Source organism: Mus musculus, chromosome 12 (assembly GCF_000001635.26).
Source record: "Mus musculus strain C57BL/6J chromosome 12, GRCm38.p6 C57BL/6J".
NCBI lineage: Eukaryota > Metazoa > Chordata > Mammalia > Rodentia > Muridae > Mus > Mus musculus.
This window is the reverse complement of record NC_000078.6, coordinates 7,742,953-7,763,269: the sequence shown is the minus strand read 5'-3', so window position 1 is coordinate 7,763,269 and position 20,317 is coordinate 7,742,953. Positions and strand designations below refer to the sequence as shown.

The following is a 20,317-nucleotide window of genomic DNA, read 5'->3' as shown; positions in this document are numbered from 1 at the left end:
TCCATGTTGTAGCAACATGTAGGTTGTTCACAAGCCAGTAAATGGCTTCACATTTATGTAAGCAATCCTAACTAAACTCAGTGGGTCACAACCAAACAAAACAACCAAGCAAGCAAAACACTGCATGGATACACCATGACTACTGCCATCACAGCCACCTCTGCCACTACCAAACACAAAAATCCACACACACAAATGAGTGGAGATTGTTCAGAAGAAGAAGAAGGGGTCCAGAGGGAGTGGGAAGAAGTAAAAAAGAAAAAGAAAAAAGAAAAAAGAAAGAAGGAAAGAAAGAGTATTTAAAAAGAGAGAAAACGTTAAGGTCAAAGTTACTCCCTTCCCCCATATTAAATGCGCCACCCGTATTTTGCTGGTTGGCAGTCCAGTCCTTCCTAAATGGCCATCTATTCGATCCATCCATCCTGTGAGGCCATTCCGCTGTTGCCAGGGAGGGCAGTAATAACCCCTTTAAGCTAATGAGGGCATTGTCTGAGTTGGTGCTAGCCATAGGACCTTGGCCCTGCCCTGTGCTTACAAATGAGAGCTCAGGTTTTGCAGTGGTCTGTGACATTTGAAGCTGCCACCTCTATCACACTCACAATGGATCTCATTAGCACCTGGGGAAATCTTCCTGCCAGCTCTTGCCTCTCCTAAGAATGAGCAGCTTTAATTGCATTCAATCACCTTTTGCAAGGACCTCTATGCCATCTTACCATTTTCTCCCACCTACTCCATTTATAGTACATCCCTGCTTGTGTACTCCACTTGTAGGTGTGAAATGGTTAAACACACTGCTCAGGTTAGGGGAGTGGTAAGAGAACATTGAATGGCTTTAGGCTGGAAGAATCAGGCCCTCTGTATTTGTGCAGAGCGAAGAATCTATTTTCTGCTCACACCTCCCTCTGAAAGGTACATTTCTAGGCAGAGGGATCAGAATAATTTCTCCACCCACATCCTCTTACCACAGTGTGGCCAGAACACACAGGTAGCTCGAGAGAACAAAAGATCTGGATCAGAGCTATTGGCTCTAAATTTTCAGCATGTGTGTAAAAAAAAATGTGCAGGTGCCTGATTCTGACTCTGAGATTCAAAGTAGGCAGGGAGTACTTACATTTTTAACAACCTTCTTCAGGCCATTTCAGTTCATGGTCTCACTTTTAGAACTACTAGGTTCAGGGAAAAAAAAAAAAAGAATTCCAGTCAGATAGCTGAAGTGGGCCCCACTGAACACAGAGAAAAAGCCTTTGCCAGGTATTATTTATTTTTAATTTTTTATTACATATTTTCTTTATTTACATTTCAAATGCTATCCTGAAAGTTGGTCTTGCCAGGTAATTCTTAATTAGCTTCTGGTAAAGGGAGAGCTTTTCAATGATGTAGCTGACAGAGCCTTAAAAATTTCGGTGGCCACTCTGGAAATCAGTCTGGCGGTTCCTCAGAAAATTGGACATAGTACTACCGGAGGATCCAGCAATACCTCTCCTGGGCATATATCCAGAAGAAGCCCCAACTGGTAAGAAGGACACATGCTCCACTATGTTCATAGCAGCCTTATTTATAATAGCCAGAAACTGGAAAGAACCCAGATGCCCCTCAACAGAGGAATGGATACAGAAAATGTGGTACATCTACACAATGGAGTACTACTCAGCTATTAAAAAGAATGAATTTATGAAATTCCTAGCCAAATGGATGGACCTGGAGAGCATCATCCTGAGTGAGGTAACACAATCACAAAGGAACTCACACAATATGTACTCACTGATAAGTGGATATTAGCCCAAAACCTAGGATACCCACGATATAAGATACAATTTCCTAAACACATGAAACTCAAGAAAAATGAAGACTGAAGTGTGGACACTATGCCCCTCCTTAGAAGTGGGAACAAAACACCCATGGAAGGAGTTACAGAAACAAAGTTTGGAGCTGAGATGAAAGGATGGACCATGTAGAGACTGCCATATCCAGGGATCCACCCCATAATCAGCATCCAAACGCTGACACCATTGCATATACTAGCAAGATTTTATCGAAAGGACCCAGATGTAGCTGTCTCTTGTGAGACTATGCCGGGGCCTAGCAAACACAGAAGTGGATGCTCACAGTCAGCTAATGGATGGATCACAGGGCTCCCAATGGAGGAGCTAGAGAAAGTACCCAAGGAGCTAAAGGGATCTTCAACCCTATAGGTGGAACAACATTATGAACTAACCAGTACCCCTGAGCTCTTGACTCTAGCTGCATATGTATCAAAAGATGGCCTAGTCGGCCATCACTGGAAAGAGAGGCCCATTGGACACGCAGACTTTGTGTGCCCCGGTACAGGGGAACGCCAGGGCCAAAGGGGGGGAGTGGGTGGGTAGGGGAGTGGGGGTGGGTGGGTAAGGGGGACTTTTGGTATAGCATTGGAAATGTAAATGAGCTAAATACCTAATAAAAAATGGAAAAAAAAATTTCGGTGGCAATATGTCCTGTTTTTTGTGGTTTTCAGGTGAATGTAGATCAATTAATACCTGTTAATTACTGTTAATGCCTCTTTCCCCTCTCTCAGAAAAGCATCTGTATTGGACTATGAATTATGTAGATACCCCACTTGAAAGTAAGCTTCAGGCAATCGTTGCAGGTTGCAGCGGGAAGAACCCATCCCACACATAAGCTCTGTGGAGTGAATTAACTCTCACCCTGTGTTCTTGGGATCTGAGCAAACCAAGGGATCCTCTTATCCCATTGAAGTTTTGATGACATAAATGATTGAAAAAGGCTGTATTATCAGAAGTGAACAATTTTATTAAAATCATGGCTTACTCTCAAAATGTTCAAATTTGCTTCCACCCAACTCAGTACATACTATGGCCACAGAAAAGCTCTGTATTTTCTAGTCTCAACAGTTTTTCCTCTTGTTCAACATTCAGATTTTATTTCCACAAACACAGAGCTGCATTCTACATTTGAGGATGTCATTTAAGGCCAAGAAACTCCAATAAAAACGCATTTATCAGCAGTAAAGTTTGTTTGAGGATTACCTGCTGCGAATAAAGCTAGGCTCCCCTTTTAAACTGAAGCATGCTATTTCAGGAATGTGACCCCTTTCATGAATAAATGACATGGTGACATTTACAGATAAAGCAAGATTTAACTGCTATGAAAGGAGGTGACAGATGTCAGGGTGTCAATAATGATCCGTGAACATAATGGTTTCTTGCCTGAACGCCGAGCAGATACATAATGTAACTGCTGCCTGCCAGTGTTCCATAGAGAATGAGCCTCATGCTCAGAAGAGTCTAGAAGGCTTGCGGCAGCACAAGAGGTACCAGTCAAGAGTAGTGGTTGTCTGAGGGAGTTTGAGTAAAGTCTGACCAAAACCAAGTCCATAATATCTTCACTCTGTATGTCAGGGAGTATTTGGCTTTTCCACCATATCAGGCTCAAGAATACCTGATAAGAATTTAGTTCTTGAGGAAAAAGGTTTTGGGGTTGTAATTTTGTTTTCCAGAAGAACTACGGGTCTGGAGAAAATGGTAGGAGCAAGTCTGTGGATATGGCAATGCCAATGCCAGGAGCAGTTGGTCTGCCTGTAGATGCTGATACACACACTAAGGACACCTTTGCATCCAATAAGGAGCCACCCAGCTGTCCAGGAAGCCTGTGACTGTGAAGTCAGAGTCCATGAGCAAAAGATTGTGAATGGCTCAGCCAAATGTAACTCGTGCTTTATACCTGAATGTTCTTTCCTACTTTATATTCAGAGCCTCCTTCCTTCTTGGTTCTACTCTTCTTGTTTGTGAGTTCCTGTAGAGACAGGTGAACATGTGGGTACAGGTATGCATGTGCATGGTGCACAAGTGGGGGCCAGTGGAGGCCAACTTACTTTTCTCTTGCTGTTAAGTAGACACTGCATGGTTGTCTTAACTACGTCTTAACTATTTACCCACATCTAGAATTAACTGAAATGCAAGTAACTGGGTACTAGTAGTGGGATGGGCTTGACTCAAGCTACTCCTAGTTTACTGTCTCTGCCTCATGCATGCAGCTCACAGCGCGAGTCTCCAGCTTATTGTTTAGCTGCTGTGCCTTCTGCTTGCTGCTGTCAGACTTCCCCGCCAGGATGGACTCTTAGCCTTCTGTAAGTGTTGATCCAGATAAACTCTGTCTTCTCTGAGTTGCCTTCTTCATGGTCTTTTTATCACTGCGAAAATTACTAGTATGGCTATCTTCCTCCTTTTTGCTTGAGACAGGATCTGGGACTTTGCTAGGCAAGCCAGGATATCTGGATTAAGAATGTCCGAAGATCTTCACATTTCCACTTTCTAACTTAGCATGGTTGGGATGATACCATGAACCACCATGCTGAGTTTTAAAAATATATCTCCGGGATCCAAATTCAGGTCCTTATACCTGTCAGGCACATGTTTACTATCACCCCAGCCTTGTTTTTGCACCTTTGGATCTAGTATGTGTGTGTGTGTGTGTGTGTGTGTGTGTGTGTGTGTGTGTGTGTTTGTGTTTGTGTGTGTGTACATACATACATACATACATTCTATATTTCTGTCTTGTACTTTCTCTTTCTCCTATGTTGTTACTGTAACTGAATAATTTAGGCTGAGGAGTTTACGAGTAAGAGATTAATTGCACCTCATGGTTTGGGACATTTAAGAACATGATGCTGGTACCCACTACCCTTCTGATGAAGGCCTCAGTTAGGAAAGCACAGGGAAGGAGGCATCTGTAGAGCAAAGAAAATTGCAACCATTCCCACAAGTAAGGCACTAATCCACTCATCACGGCTCTACCCTTCTCACTTAAACATCCCCACCCTGCACCATTTCCCACCTTTGCAGCACTTCACTGAGGAGCCAATCACACACAGGCATGGATGTGACCATAACCAATCACACACAGGCATGGATGTGACCATAACCAATCACACACTAGGCATGGATGTGACCATAACCAATCACACACTAGGCATGGATGTGACCATAACCAATCACACACTAGGCATGGATGTGACCATAACCAATCACACAATACACATGGATGTGACCATAACCAATCACACACTAGGCATGGATGTGACCATAACCAATCACACACATAGGCATGGATGTGACCATAACCAATCACACACTAGGCATGGATGTGACCATAACCAATCACACACTAGGCATGGATGTGACCATAACCAATCACACACTAGGCATGGATGTGACCACACTCATCCTAGAGCTCTGACCTTTCCTTGTTATGCTCTTGGGAAGTTATTAGCTTCCAGCAATTAGCTCCTGGAAAAGAAGCTCTGCTGTTCTCCAGGAATACTGTACTGGAATACCAGTGCAGAATGATCTTTGGTGGATTCTCACCATGAAGTCATTGAAGTTTTTCCAGGTCTAGAGTTGGGGAAAGATACCCACAGTTGGATCTAACCTCAGCTCCCTACCATGAAAGCAGAGCAGGATTCTCAGTGCTCACTGCTCACCCCAGCTACTACTCCAGACTCCCAAGTATCTGGTCTAGGGGCTAGTTTTCCCCACTGCCACTTTGTAGTTGTCTGGTCCAGTCCCCTCCCCTTCATTTGTTACCCTGTCTCTCTGACCCTGATGCTTTATGCTCTGAATTGGGATATCCAGGCTGTGACAGCCCCTTAAGCCTATTCCAGGACTGGACAACATTCTTTATTTTATACTATACATCGGCATCTTCTCCTATTGTGTGTCTAGTTACTGCCTCATTCAACAATGAAGACAGGGAAGCAGAGGCTCTGAGGTACCTGCCACTCAGCTCGCCTGGGACTCTTTTACCTAGACCCATCCTGTAGCTAGGGCTACATGTCCATTCCCTGTGCTCTAGCTTTGGTGACTAGCATATGCTCTTCAATTTCCTCATAGACCAGCATTCATCTAAGCTTCAGGATTACCCTCCAGCCTGAGCTCTGTGCTCAAGGTGAAACCCATAGGTTTCCACTGATGAAACAACATATGGGTACAAGAGCTGCTAGATCTCTCAGCAGAGCATAGTGACATGTTCCACTGACCTGCCCTCAGTATAGGGATGAGTGTGAGGTGGTTGAGTGCATTCATACAGATGTGTACACAGGTGTAAGAGTGCAGGTCTGCACCTACCACAATGGAGGCCAGTTAACAACTTCATGTCTTAGTCTTCACCATCTACCTTGTTTGAGACAGGGTCTCTTTGCTATAGTTTAGTGCTGTGTCAACCAGGCTATCTGGCCTGTGAACTTCCCAGCTCTCTTGTCTCTGCCTCCTGTCTCTCTATAGGAACACCTGGAATATCGACACATTATTATGCCTGGCTTTATGTGTGTTCTAAGGATTCCAATTAACTTCTCGTGTCTGTGAACCAAGCTCTTTACTCACTATGTCCTGCATGTAGATGTGGTTTTGATGACAAATACCATGGTCCTGTCCCCTGTCACTGCCAGGAAACTGTGCACTTTAATAACAAGCAGGCTGGGAAATGAGGCTGTCACAATGGTACCAGCCTCTATGGGGAGTGCTGAGTAAGCCTCTGGCAAAAGGAGATCTTTTAAAAGCAGTAAAGTCAGCCATGAACCACCCCACCCCCACCCTCTGTACTTTACAAGTCTGAAGCACAGGCAGGGATGTTTCTGTGTTTTGTGTGGCACCTAAAGCTAGTCACCCAGTTAGAGCAGGAAGACAGGCAAGGGGGGAAATCACTTTCTTGCCAGAGATCTTCCTGGGTCAGTGCCTGAGCCTCAGAATTCAACTCAGGAAAAATAGAGGTCCTTCATGTCTAGGAGAGCCAGAGTCATTTTCTGGATAATGGTGTCTGTGAACAGAGCTCTGAGAAACATTTAATATATGGTATGGAAGAACAGACTCTGAAGGAGTCATTGGTAGAGGAAGGCTATGGTTACAATGGTCCCATAAAAGGGGAGGCATAGCTCTGTTTTCTTTAGTCCACCCCAGTCATTCAGTTATTTCCAGTGAGCAGAGGAAGCAGTCTCCTTGTGAGACACTGAGATCTGGCCCTCCTGTCACTCAAGAATAAGTGACTAGAGACCCCTTTCTTCCAGATCCTGAAGGGACCACGATCAGAGAGCCCAGACCCCACGACATCAGCTGTGTCACTGAGCAGCTCTGAACAGCATGGACAGATGCTGCGCTTGCAGAGAGACCCCTTGCTCAGACAATTTGATAGATAAAGGAATCTACCAGGTATTTCTGGGGTTCAAGCTTAGAACCAGGTACCCCTTAGCAAGTTCTGAGGTAATTAGAAGGCTGACTGGCATTGTTTTTTCTTTTTCACCCCCTTAGCTGTAACTCTTCCATTCTGCTTTACAAGCTGACAAGATTTCAAGTCAAGGCAGGAGGCTCACGATGCTGTCATGAAGTACACGTGGAGAAGAACTGCAGATAAATGCTTTCCACTGTAAGTCAATTTTGTCTGGAAGTTTCCTTGTGGTTGGAAGTTTCTTTGAAAACTTGGCAATTATTAAGACGTCAGTAAGCAGGGAGATGTTTTTGCTGCTGCCTCCCTACTGCCCAGCCCTGTCTACTCTGACAGCTCTCCTTTCTGGGCCTGTGCACCGAGCAGGGCAGAGAAAGGACAGGACACTGAAAGGTGGCAGAGAACAATGATTACTCACAAAAGCCTGGGCCTGCAGTGCTTGGTGTGTGCCTGCCTGCTCTCAGCATTTTTTTCTCTTTGTCTGCGTTTCTGTCCTTCTTCAGATTCCTGACAGGTATGTATGGCTCAAGCCGTTCCACAGCTCCTGGGTGGATGTCTGTAGAGCTTTGAAGAAGAATTAGTGAGCATTTGGATGATGCAAAAGCAAGAGGGAGGAAGAAGATGTGGAGGAGGAAAGACCTCAAAGCTGCCTGCATGCAGTTTGGTAAGGAGAGTGACTTGAAAGTCAGCTGGTTTGCTTAGATTCTATATAATTGTGACATGAGAAGCCAAGCAAAGAGAGTGAATAGCCCTGAGCGTGTCATATCTTCATTGTGTGTGTATGTGTGTGCATGTGTGTGCATGTGTGCATGCATGCTGGTGTGTGATACAGCTACCTGGCTGTATCCTTTCCTGCTTCCGAATCCTCTAGGGATTGGGCCTTTTTAAAGCCACAGAGACGAAGCTTGATTTACATCTAGACAGAGAAAGTTGTGGTGATCCTAGAAAGTAAGAAAATGAGCATGTCGTGCATCTACCCACACATTTGCTCATTTTTGTCTTCCTTCAAAGACAGCTGTTGGGTACTGCGAGGGAAAGCTCTGAAGGATTTAGCAAAGAAAAGACTATTCCTCCAGAGTCTTCAACTGGCTGCAGCAGCATCAGCACCAGCATGGCTTTTGTTGTGGCTATGACTGCAGAGTTTTCCTGACATAGGAAGCTTGCGGTCCTTAAGAAGATGGCTATTTCCACAGCTACTGTATGACACTGTGGTCCTGCAGTTGTCTCATAGAAGGCCATGGGTTGTGACTTACTGCTGGGTAAGGACATGAGGCTCAAGAGAAGGTCAAAAAATCATCAATCTTTTTCTGCTAGAGCAGTTGTATTATAAGAAATCTCCTGAGTTGAGAGCCATGTGTATATAGGTTAGAACTGTCATCTTGCGGATGCGTCAAGTCTCTACCTAGCTATGCACTGCAGGGAATAAAATGGGGTTGATTGTTCCGTAAGTCCCAGCCTGCTTTAGTTGACTTGGACAAAGAACATAACATGTGCTCTTAGATGCCTCCACCCCTCCTCCATGCATCTTAGTATCCACATTCACTGATATCTATGTTACCCCTGAGCAAGACTTCTGGATTGATAGTTTTAACTTTCCTTTCTACCTTTGGGCCACCCTTGATCTTGCCACCAGGGAATGACAAGCTCCATGTCAGCCTGATGGCAGCTGGGAGGGGAAGATGAGTTTTGAAATTCTGTTTTATTCTGTACCTCTGTGAAATTTACTTGTTGATAAGGCTGGTCTAAATCTAGATTCTGCGGGGGTGGGGAGGTCCTTACTTAGGGCTCAGTGACTAGCACATCCTATAGCCATTGACTCACAGCAGAAGTGTCCAGAATTTAGGGTGTCACAAGTATTCTTGATAAGATTAGGAGCTTGGGAAGGCTGAAGGAGACAAGGCTATCCTCTCTGAGCTTATTCTTACTGAACATTACATTTGGGATGTTCAGATGGCATAGCCAGAGTTAGGATGAAGCACAAACTTCAAAATTTCAAAAACTTTGAAATATATACAGGAGCAAACATGGCAGGTGGCAGAGCGTTTCTAAGAAGTGTGCACACATACATGTATGTGTCTGTGCTCGTGTGTATGTTCATGTGCCAGCAAATACTGGAATTAGCGGGTTGATAGTTTAATATATAAATCCAGAAATGAATTCTGAGCATTGCTCATACAACTCTAGTTGAAAGCATTTTCTGAGGCACCACAATGAAAATCAATGCAAACTAAAGAAGGGAGCAAGACATCTGTTGTCTTTGTGTCTTAGTCCCTGCTGGCTGACTGGCCAGACCATTCTCCTGATTTTGGGGTGCTCACGATTGCTTCATTGCAGCTCTGAGCAGCTGAGTACTGCTGATTCCTTGGGGCTCTCTCTGATGTAGCAGTGGCAGCAGCCTTGACTTCACTCGCTGCCACCCTTTGTACATCCTTTCTGACTTTTACACTTCAAGGGTGAAGGGCACAGTGCCAGTGTGCGGGCGTGGCATTTCTGCAAGTGAGTTAAGAAGCAGCTTGGGAGTAGTAAACGAGCATAGTCTCGTGCAATGTGTAGCAAGCAGGCCCCAAAGGCTTGTGTTTTCCTCCTATCCCACAGTTTTATGGCGCCATACCTTTAAATATTCATTGCCATTATACTACATGAGGACATAAAGTCAGAGTGTGCTTCCACATGTCCCGGAGGGCGCAGATCCCTATAGTCTAAGCATTAAGGACAGTCTCTACCTCTTCATGACAGTATGACAATAACTCCAGGCCAAAATAGTTGGCCTGGCAGCTTCTACCCCACTGAGGGTAACACAGTGAAGCCTGTCACCAGTGTCCTTTGCTGAGGTCATCTTGAGATACTTTCTTGTCTTCTTTCAGGCCTGGTTGATGTGTCTTGCTTATGTATCTCTGAGCAGAGGTCACTCATTTGACCAGGTGAAGCTTACATCTTCTTCCTCACAAGCTGATGTCTTGCTGTCTGAAATGCACTGCATATTCAGCCACGATGAACTGGTGAATGATTCTTCCATGTAAGAGCTGCTTTTGTAGACTGGCTTTTACACAAGCAATGCCAGGTTGAAATTAAAAAAAAAATATGTGAAGACCAAATAAGGAAGCCATTACCTAGGAAGACGAACAAAGTTACTTAACATTAATTTACCAGTTCCCACTGCTCCCAGCCTGATTCTTCTAGCTAGAGATGAGACATTTGGTTTAGAGAAATGACCTAGATCCTTTGATGACTTCAGCTTGTGTTGGCATAGGTAACTGTGCTGCACTGTCAACTGAATGCCCTGTGTGAGCCCACTGTCTTCAAGGAGCAATGACACCATTTGCTGATTGAACACTTCTTTATGCCTTGGAATGTTCCAATGTCTCCAATTTCCTTGTACCCAGATATATTAAATTCATCCCTCCAGTAGAATAATTTCAGGCCTAACATTGTCACTACTTGGGCAAAGGTCAGATACATTACTGGGACCTATTTCCCCAGCGAGCAACCTGATACAATACTGAACTGACCCTTACCATCTTGTGACTCCATGTGTGATTTTCTTAGAATGGCATTCTCTGTGCAGCTCATTTGAGGTCAAGCTAGCAAAGGGTAGCCATGTTTGAGAATGGGGACTTTGATTTGAGTCTATGGGGTGTTGCCATGTGCTGTATATCATTTCTCAGCAACTTATGGCTTCTATAATATCCTGTATGCATTGTCTTTCTTTAGGGATTTGAGCATGGCACACTGCACAAGCAAATGGTCCTGCATTGGACTACTCTGAGTTTAAGTGAAACAATACTACTGACACAAGGCTAGACTCAAGAATGTGGTCAACTGGCTCCATGTACAGCTGTTCCACAAAAGAATCTATTATCCATTATCATCCTCTCAAACCATACCTGGCTCCTTGACTTTACATTGTCTTTCAGCTTGTGACTTTCAGGGCTTACTTCTTCTTTAAAATCCTTCTGTGTCACCTTATGTTGTCTTGCCAATACAATCTGTACAGCCACAGCTTTCAAATCACACCTTACAAAGCTCTTCCCCATCTGCCTGTGAACTTGGTCCCCATATCACTCCCGAGAGACACACTTGGCATGCATGCTCCTCATTTTTACAGATTGAGAAACCATGGCTCAGAGAGGTAAAGGGACCCACTAAGAATCATCCAGCTGACTGGTGATAGGGCACATATCAGAACTCAAGACTTATGAATTCTGTACCACTGTCATCTGCCTAGCTCAGCAAGCACACTGTTACCCTTAAAACGATAACATTCCTTTTGAGCAGAAATGCCATGTTCTTCCCACAGATGCCCTGCTTTAAGTCTTTCCCAAGAGGCTTTCTTTTTTAGTGTTGCTGAAAACATGATTGATTTTTATCATGGAATGTCTCCTTTCTGACCTCTCACCCATTTCTGGCTGCCACTCGAGGAATTATATAACATAGATTAGTTTACAAAATTAGAATGCTAAATTCTGTGCCCAGCCATTGTGTTACGTGTTGATTCTAAACTAAGATTGTGTGGTGTTTTCTTTCACATGGCATCTCAGCTGGGTTCTGGAGAAAGGTACAGCGGCCGAATGTGGGGTGCAAGAGTGTGCTCTAGTCAGCTGCAGGAATTTGGAAGCATGGGGTGGGTGTGGCAGCAGTCAGCTGTGGAAACTTAGTGAACTGGGAGAAGAGATTTCAGGGCTGAGTCAGAGAGTCTGTCGGGAGGAGAACAGGCCTGCCTGTCCACTGGTGCCTAGATGGCGATAGCATGGGATGGTTTTTTTGTTTGTTTGTTTTTGTTTTTGTTTTTTTAAATATTTCATACAACAGATACCATTCTAGCATCAAAAATAGGCTTCTTCCTGATGCCCTGCTCCATCCTTGCCCCAGTCCATCCTGCCATATGTTCATTAAGAAGGCTCTGGAAGTATGCAGACTTGGCCACTAGGTGCTTGTGGGCAATCTAAGGCAGCTGTAGCAGGGGAAACAGAGGGTAGGATAGACACAAATGGATTGGAGTATTCCACTAACTGGATGGGGTTGGGGGGCAGTAACCACCATCAGCTCAAGTTTAGATTAAGAATCAAAACAGTTGATTATAAAGATGAAGAGTGGGCAAAATGGCATTGCTATTTGCCTTAGGGTCCTTGTTCTATTTCTGACAAATATACCATTGCTGCTGAAAATTATGAATCGTTTTCCTCCTTGTTTGAATTTGGCATATGGGGTGTTCAATATTGATTGTCAACTCCATCGAATTTCAAATCACCATGGAAACAATCCTCTGGCCATGTCTCTGAGGGAGTTTCTAGATTGTATTAATTTGAGAAGGAAAGACCTAAGCTGAGTTTGGGTGGTATATTCTACGGTCTGGAGTCCTGAACTGACTGAATTAAGAGGAACGTGAACTAAGCCATAACCTTCATCTGCCTCTGTTTCTTAACTTCAGATGCCAAATGACAGCTGCTTCAGGCTCCTGCAGGCTGAAAACATATGCTAGACCCTCAAGTCGTGAGCCAGAGAAAACTCTTCCTGCCTTAAATTGTTTCTGTCAGGTATTTTGTTATAGCAACAAGAAAAGTAATTAGGACAGCACAGAAGCAAAGGGTTCTCTATGGTAGTTTCAATCACACACAATGACCTTTGCTTCTCTTCATTCTGCTCTGTGTTTTTTTTAAGACTCAGCCTTCAGAGGAGTTATGCTTTTCCTTCCCATATATGCCCAGCAGTTCCCTGTTATAAGTGACTAGTGCTGGGTTTGAGGTAACTTGGGGGATGAGAAAAAGCAAACCCGAAGAAAGAGGAAGATCTAGGGCCAGGATTCCTGATTTTGACCAGCAAGTACATAGGCCTAGGATCAGACCAAAAGAAGGTAATCTTTGCCTGCTTCCTCTGGGGCTGGTGCTTGGTGCTCAGGGCCAAGGAAACTTTTGTGCCATGGCTGTGGTCCAGCACTCGAGGATTTAAGATGCAGCAGTGTCGCACCAGTGAGCTGAGCCTGTGCCTCAGCTCTGGGCAGATCACAATCTTTTCCTTCTGGAGCCAACTGAATTAATTGGGAAAGGGGGAGAGCCCTAGTGACTTGTGCTCTGACAAGCCCTTGGTCTCTTTGAGCTCTGGTGACAGGCAGCCAAACTTCAAAGGCCCTCGTGCCCTCTTCCTCTTACCCTGCCTGTCAAGAGACTCTGTTGAGGAGCTGATGGGGAGGGGGGAGGGCTGAGGGAGGGTGACCAGCCAGCAGGTCTTCCTGACATTTGTCCTTCCCTCACTGCCTACAGCCAATTCAAGATCAGCTCAGTACCCTGCTGCCACAGCCCCCAACCTCTCACACCAGGGAGACAGCTCTCCTCTAAATTTAGCAAGAGGAGGGAAAGGGAGGTCAGAGTGTCCTGGGTGAAGGCTGAAGGTGGAGGCAGAATAAGACAGTGGACAAGGGTGGGGGGAGTGAGTGGGTGGGGTGGAGACTGCATGTGGGGAGAGATTTTGAGTCAGAAGTAGCTTCAACAGCCAGAGGGAGGAAACAGGGGAGAGAGTGGAGGGAGGGATATAGTGGAGGGAGGGAGAGAGAGAGAGAGAGAGACTCTGAAGGTTGCACACATATGAAGTACTTAGCCTATCTCTTTTCCTGCGTGTACCACAGAGCATCAGTGATACGTGAAGATGGGACCATTGGTTTGAATTTGCAGAAAAGCTGAATTAGAGCTCCAGTTCACTGTCTAAGGAGGATGCTGTGGTGTTTAAACTGCTTTCTCAGGAACCCAAGGGCATTTCTGTCTGTGGAATGCAGGGCAGCGGTGCTTCCTAGGCACCTATTATGCACCCTCCCTGGGATGCACATGGCCTTGTTTATCTTGTGTATTCCTTGCAATACTTTGAAGCAATGGCTTTCAGAATAGTCCTCTATTTTTGAATGATAAAGTTGAAGCTTGGCTTTTAGATGCTAGGCTGCTACTGTAGGACATGCTAGATCTGCCCCATCTTAAATCATTGCTTTTGTAATGTATGGTAATGAATGTCCAGAAACAAATACACCTTCCGTTCACCAGAGTACAGTTGTTGGTTTATGAGTATAGCCTGTTCATTTAAGAAAATTATATTTCTTATAAAAAAATCTCTGCTTCTTGTCTGTCTGTCTGTCTGTCTCTGTATGTGTGTATTCACACACATTGCTTGCACATACATGCATGACAGCACAGCTGTGCATATACTGCAATATAGAGGTCACAGGGTCTCCCCTTCCACCTTATTTGGTGTCTTTCACAACTGTGTGTGCCAGACCAGTCAACAGGCAAGCTTCTAAGGACTCTCCTTTCTCTGCCTCCCATCTCCCAGTGAGTATGTGAGAAACATACATGGTATTGTGTCTCTGTCTGTCTAGTTTCCTTTGGATTCTGGGAATCTGAACTCAGAGCCCCACAGTTGTGCAACTGGCCCTTCACACACTGAGCTATCTCCGTAGCCTACAACAGTCACATTTCTTAATATTCCTTTCACTATATAAAGGGATTTGTCCTTTTAATGTCCCCCTCCCCATCACATAGCAACTCATCTACACGAGTCCTAAGAATTCTGGTCACTAGAATACAGGCCAGCTCTGGATCCAAGATAGGCAGGATGGCTTGATGTCTTCTATTACCAGTGCAGTGCTGCCTGCACATTCTCAAGGAGCACTTTTGGGCAAGAGAAACACTGGAATGAAATATGTTCCTAACCAGATAGAAGCAAAATGTTCAGGGAAGAGACAACAACATCGAAACAACCTTGGAATCTCATTATCCAGGCTTGTATTTGTTAAATGGCTAAATGACAAGATTCAGAAAATTATTCCGAAGTATATTTATTTATGATTGCGCTATCCCTATCTGTTGCTAGGCAACCAAGAGTTCCCAGTTATCAGGGAGAGTACTAACATTTTAGGTTCTCTGTATGATCTATGACCATCATTATGGGACTTGAAGCTATGCATGGGGGCTGCTCATGCCCAGTGGGCCTCTGCTTAGATAGGCCAGGCCCTTCTACCCATGTCTTCCTGGCCATGCAGGCAGAGGGAGGAATGAAGAAATATCCTAAATAGGACTTAGTTTTTGTTTTTTGCTTTTATTTATTTTTAAAATTTATTTTATGTGTAGAGATGCTTTGCATGCATGCATATGTATACATATATATAAAAATCTGTGACATGAATGCTTGGTGTCTGCAAAGGCCAGAAGAGGGAATCAAATTCCCTGGAACTGGAGTTACAGATGGTTATGAGGCACCATTTAGATGCAGAGAAGCAAACCAGGTTCTCTGGAAGTAACTGCCAGTGGTCTGACCCCATGAGTCACCTCTCTAGGCCTAATTTTATTTTATTTTTTAAAAAGCTAACCTTGCAATGAATTCTGGAAGTAACTTCACAAAAAAAAAATGAAGAGTGCAACAGACCCACTATATGTTTGTGTGTCCTCCTTCATCCCACCTTGTATATATGTGTGTATGTGCATGTGCGTGCATGAGTGCATATGTCTGCATATGTGTTTGTGTGTTAGAAGCTGGTGAAGGAAACAAAAGACAATGAGGGAAGGTAGTGGAAAAAGGTTTGCATGTTTTCCTTTTTCAAGATTTATTTTTATTGTTATTCATGTGTTTGTGGGGTACTGAGGGTGTTATGAGAAGGTGTCTGTCCCCTGGAGCTGGAGCTGGAGGTAGTTGTGAGATGCCTAGAATATATGGAGGAACCAAATTCTAGTCCCCAGGAAGAGCAACAAGTGGCCAATCCTCCCTTCCCCGGGAGTACTTACATCTGTCAGCAGCTCCCAGGACCCCACACAGCACAATCTTGCAAGGAGTCTCCTCCTTAGTTTCATGCTTTTTCTGCAGCACTGTAATTACGGATACTGCCAGCAGCCCCAACGTGGCTGGTAAGGTGAGTGGTCAGCTCTCTGCTTCTTGTGCTTTGTCTAGTAGTTCTCTTACAGAGAACTCAGAGCACAGGAGTCCCCACCCTAGGTGCAGCTGTATCCACCTGAGCAATGCAGGCCTATTTGTTGTACAAGGAATGGTGGGAGCATAGCTGAACACAGTTTGTTCCTAGCTGAAGTGCACTGTTTCCCCTGTAGCTCTTTTTATGTTAAAGCCTGTCTCTCCTGGTATAATCTGATGGTTTCCTAGGAGATGCCCTCCCTGGCCACACACTCCCTGATACTAGAGTTGGATATTATCTATGTGCACTAAGTATCTGCTTTGTTCACTCCCTGCTGTCTGCTCTTGCTCTCTCTGGGTTGCTTGCAAGTTTTTCACGTGGGTCCCTAATGCACAGAAGAAAGGCTAAATGGATTTGCCTCCCTACATCCTCCCCGGCTCTGGAGTTAGCTTTCCTGCTTACACAGAGAGATTTTTACTCCCTGCTTATTTCCCATCTTAAGCTAAAATAAAGACGGCTGATTTTTAAAATCAAGACAAATTTGGGGCATAAAAGCATCACCAGTATTCCCACGAAGATCAGAGAGTTAGTTGTTCCTCAGAAAGGATAGGTGAAGCTGGTACCCCCCTCACACCTCCATTTCCATCTGTGCAACACGGGACCTCTGCGGTAAAACCCAAAAGTATCATCAACAGTGCTGGCAACTCCGGTGGGGAGTCCCTCTTCTTAAGTCTTCTGTGACAGAAAGACCAAAACACATCTCTGGGCTGGCTTTTCACAATGTGACAGGAAGACAGGGCATCCCTGAGGTTTGAGGAAGGCTGCTGTCACTGTGGGAAGAGGGCCTGGGAACTTTAGCAGTACCCACACAGAGATACAATCTCCGATGTGTCAAAATTGTGTTTCCTTAGAAGCCTTGATTATTCTAGCATCTTCTCTACCTGGTCTGATAGTCTCTTTTAGACTTTCTTTCTACAACTCTAACCACAACCAATCAAATTAGGTTGAGATCTGGAAATATATACACCCTTTAGGGAGAGCAACATATGAATATATATATATATATAATTTCTAGAACCAAATTGAGAGCAAAACATATGTATCATGTTTTCCACCCCTGATTTCTGAGGGAGAAATAGCAAGAGAAGATTAACAAGGGCTAAAAGGAAACGACATTCCTGAGTATCTAAGAGTAGGTTGGATACTCTTAGTTCAGCAGTTCTTGGACCAAAAGGATGGGAAATATATGTAAGAACAGAAACCACTTCTTGATTCAGCAAATAACCCTGAGAGGATAAATTAACAGAATTTACTTCTAAGATGTTCTCTTTGCCTCCTCCTTCCCAGCCTTGTGTTGCCTAGAGACCTTTGGAAAAACAACAAGTTTAGATAGATTTATGACTAAATTCCAGAAAAATGGAGCAAGCATAAGGGGTTAAACCATCCATTCCTTGTCATCTCTATTTTCCCATCCCATGGCCAGAGAGACCCTTGTCTCTGAATGGACTGGATCTGTAAACAGGGCACAGATGATAGGTGATCATTACAAGTAATAAGCTGAACTTGATTCTCATGGCCCAACAAAAAATAAAGTACTATCAGGAAACTTCTCCTAGACCATCTTCAAAACATCTGGGACAGTCTGTTGTTGAGAAAGACTTGAATCTGGAGCCTTAGGAGTAATATCAAGTGATGGCATGAATCACATTCAAGTGATGCTCACAGTATGGAATAGATTTGATGGTGACCCCAAATGGATAGCTCTCTATACAGATACATTCATATTCTTGAAAATGAATCACATGTCAAAGTATTAGCATTGCTGAGTAGGGACCTTCTGTGTAAGTGAATTTTATACAGTTCTACTCTAGATGATGTTTTTCTATATTGTAATTGATTTTCTTCTTTAGGCAGGGGTCATTATTCTAAAACCTGGTAAAAGAGACTTCCTTGGAGCATGGCTTCAAGGTTATACTACTGCTTGTGGACCTGTTTTATGTGGCCTCCTATTTCACGTCCGTCAGTCTTTGTATTCTGTTAAAGCCAGTGCAGGTCTGTATCTACAGCTTTGCTGGTAGAGTGCTTGCCTGACATGTATGAAGTCTGGTGTTAGATTTCCAGCACTGTCTATACTGACACAATTCTACAATCCTAGCATTTGTAAAGAAGAATTAAGCAGAGCAAAAGCCCAAGGCTATCTTCTGCTGCATAGTGAGTTTTCCACTAGGCTAGAATATGTGAGACCCTATCTCAAAATATAGACATTCATTAAGGGAACTTGAAAATTTCCATGGATTAACATTCTGCTTTAGTGTAACAGTCAATTATAAGTTATTTGAAGTTAGTTTTAATAATAGATATTATAGTAACTTACTCATAAATCAATAACTTAGTTTAAATTTATGTCGGAAAAGGTACAAATGTAAAGGGAGCTAATATTTATTAAAGCCTAATATGTGACCAGAATAATAAACATGTTGCCACATTTAATCCTGAGGGTCTTCCTGAGACGATGTCACGTTCATCTGTTTATTGATAAGGAGCTCAGGTAGAGAAATAATACATTCCATGCAACTTCTAAGTAAGAGAGCTCAGTGCATATTTGTTACAACCAAGCAGATATGTTAGTCAGCTTTCCATTACTGAAACAAATGCCTGAGACAATCCATTTATAAAGAAGAAAAAGATTTATTTTGGCCCGTCATGTCTATCATGAATTTGTTCATAATGTCTGAGTCTCTGGGGAGGCAAAACCTCTCAAGATGCAAAATGGAAAGAGGAGTCCAGGGTTTGACAATTTCATCAAGGGCAAACCACCAATGCCCCAAAGCTCTCATTCAGCTCACCTCCTGCATTCTTCATGTCTCCTGATATGCCACAGGCTAGGGACCATCCCTGTAATGCAGGCTTTTGGGAACCTTCGATAACTCTTTGCCTCTGTTTTGTTACCTTCTGTAGAACTTCCAGCTAAGTTCCACCTTCACGGACTTCCTCTAAGGCGTTCTTGATTTGCTCCTGGGTCCATAGCCATGCAAAGAGTGACTAAAATAAGCTAATTTAATTCCGTGGTTAAACAATTGCTGGGCAGTAGAAGACCCTGGTTTAGGTTATTGCTTAGAACACAAGTTACATGAGTAATCTTACTAGTGATGCTGTCAATGCCTTCAAATACAAAGATCTATAAGAAGGAAATCAGATGGAGTGCCCCTAGATGTGCTTGCCTCAAGAGCTGACACTAGGTGTGTTGAGAAGGTGATCAGTTCCTGGGAATTTTTAAGCTGTGAGATTTGGCTTTTAGTTGAAGGTCACAAATAAGAGACAGTACTGCATTCTGGGAGGGAAGACAGACTCTGGACATCAGAGGTGAGGTTTCTAATGTAGGATGGACCTTCTTACCATTGTGCAAAACTGCCGATCCCCATGAGCCTATTTGCTCATTCAGAAAATGAGGAAAAATTTGATATCCACTTTCTGGGAGGAGTATCTATGTGATCGCATGTGATGTCATTTGACTTTACTGTTATTGTTCAGACCTTTCACTCAATAGAGTCAGCTTTGTTGTCCCTAATTCTCTAAAGTCATACCAATGTCTAATTCAGGGTTGCAGGAAGCAATGAAGACTACTTGGAGTTCCAGAGGGGGCTAATTTTTTTCTCGGTCATCACTACAAACTCATTATAACTTGCCACCCAAGGTATGAGAGTCTTTCATTTTTCACATTATAAATGGAGGCCCTCTGTGAAACAATGAGTTTTGAGGGGAAGTGAGTCTTGTCATGACAGTGAAACTTTAGGAAACTTCATTTTATTAGTTGTGATATTTGTTCCACTCTCCTCTCTCTTACCTTTACTTAGGAAAAGAGGTGCAATACTTATGGTTTACTTGTATGCCTGTATGAACATGCATGTGTGCATGTGTGAACACACATGCATGTATGAACATGCATGTATGTATGAACATGCATGTATGTGTGCAACATTTACAAAGATTATTTAGAAGCAGAGGGGAAATATGAAAGAATGATTACAAAAGTAAATGGGCATAAAAAACCCCCACAACTCAGTGCTAATTGTTTTGAACAAACAAAAAGGTAGTGAGACTAGCTCTCACTAGGTAGGTTTGAGGAATGATCTGCCTTTAGTAAGCTTCAGGGAAATCTCTGTAGCATAATTAATTTGAGTTGAAGAGAAACTCGTCAACAAAGGAATCCATCTACAAGGGTAG

General features: G+C 43.6%; 1 long non-coding RNA gene across 1 annotated transcript in view; it reads left to right on the top strand.

Moving 5' to 3' along the window:
* The first annotated feature begins 7,295 nt into the window (after window positions 1-7,295).
* The window catches only part of Gm32828, a 231,973-nt gene continuing 218,951 nt past the window's right edge, over window positions 7,296-20,317 (top strand). The window contains exons 1-2 of the long non-coding RNA XR_003950121.1: window positions 7,296-7,413; window positions 7,716-7,876. This is a non-coding gene — a long non-coding RNA (predicted gene, 32828). The remainder of the gene's footprint in view (window positions 7,414-7,715; window positions 7,877-20,317) is intronic.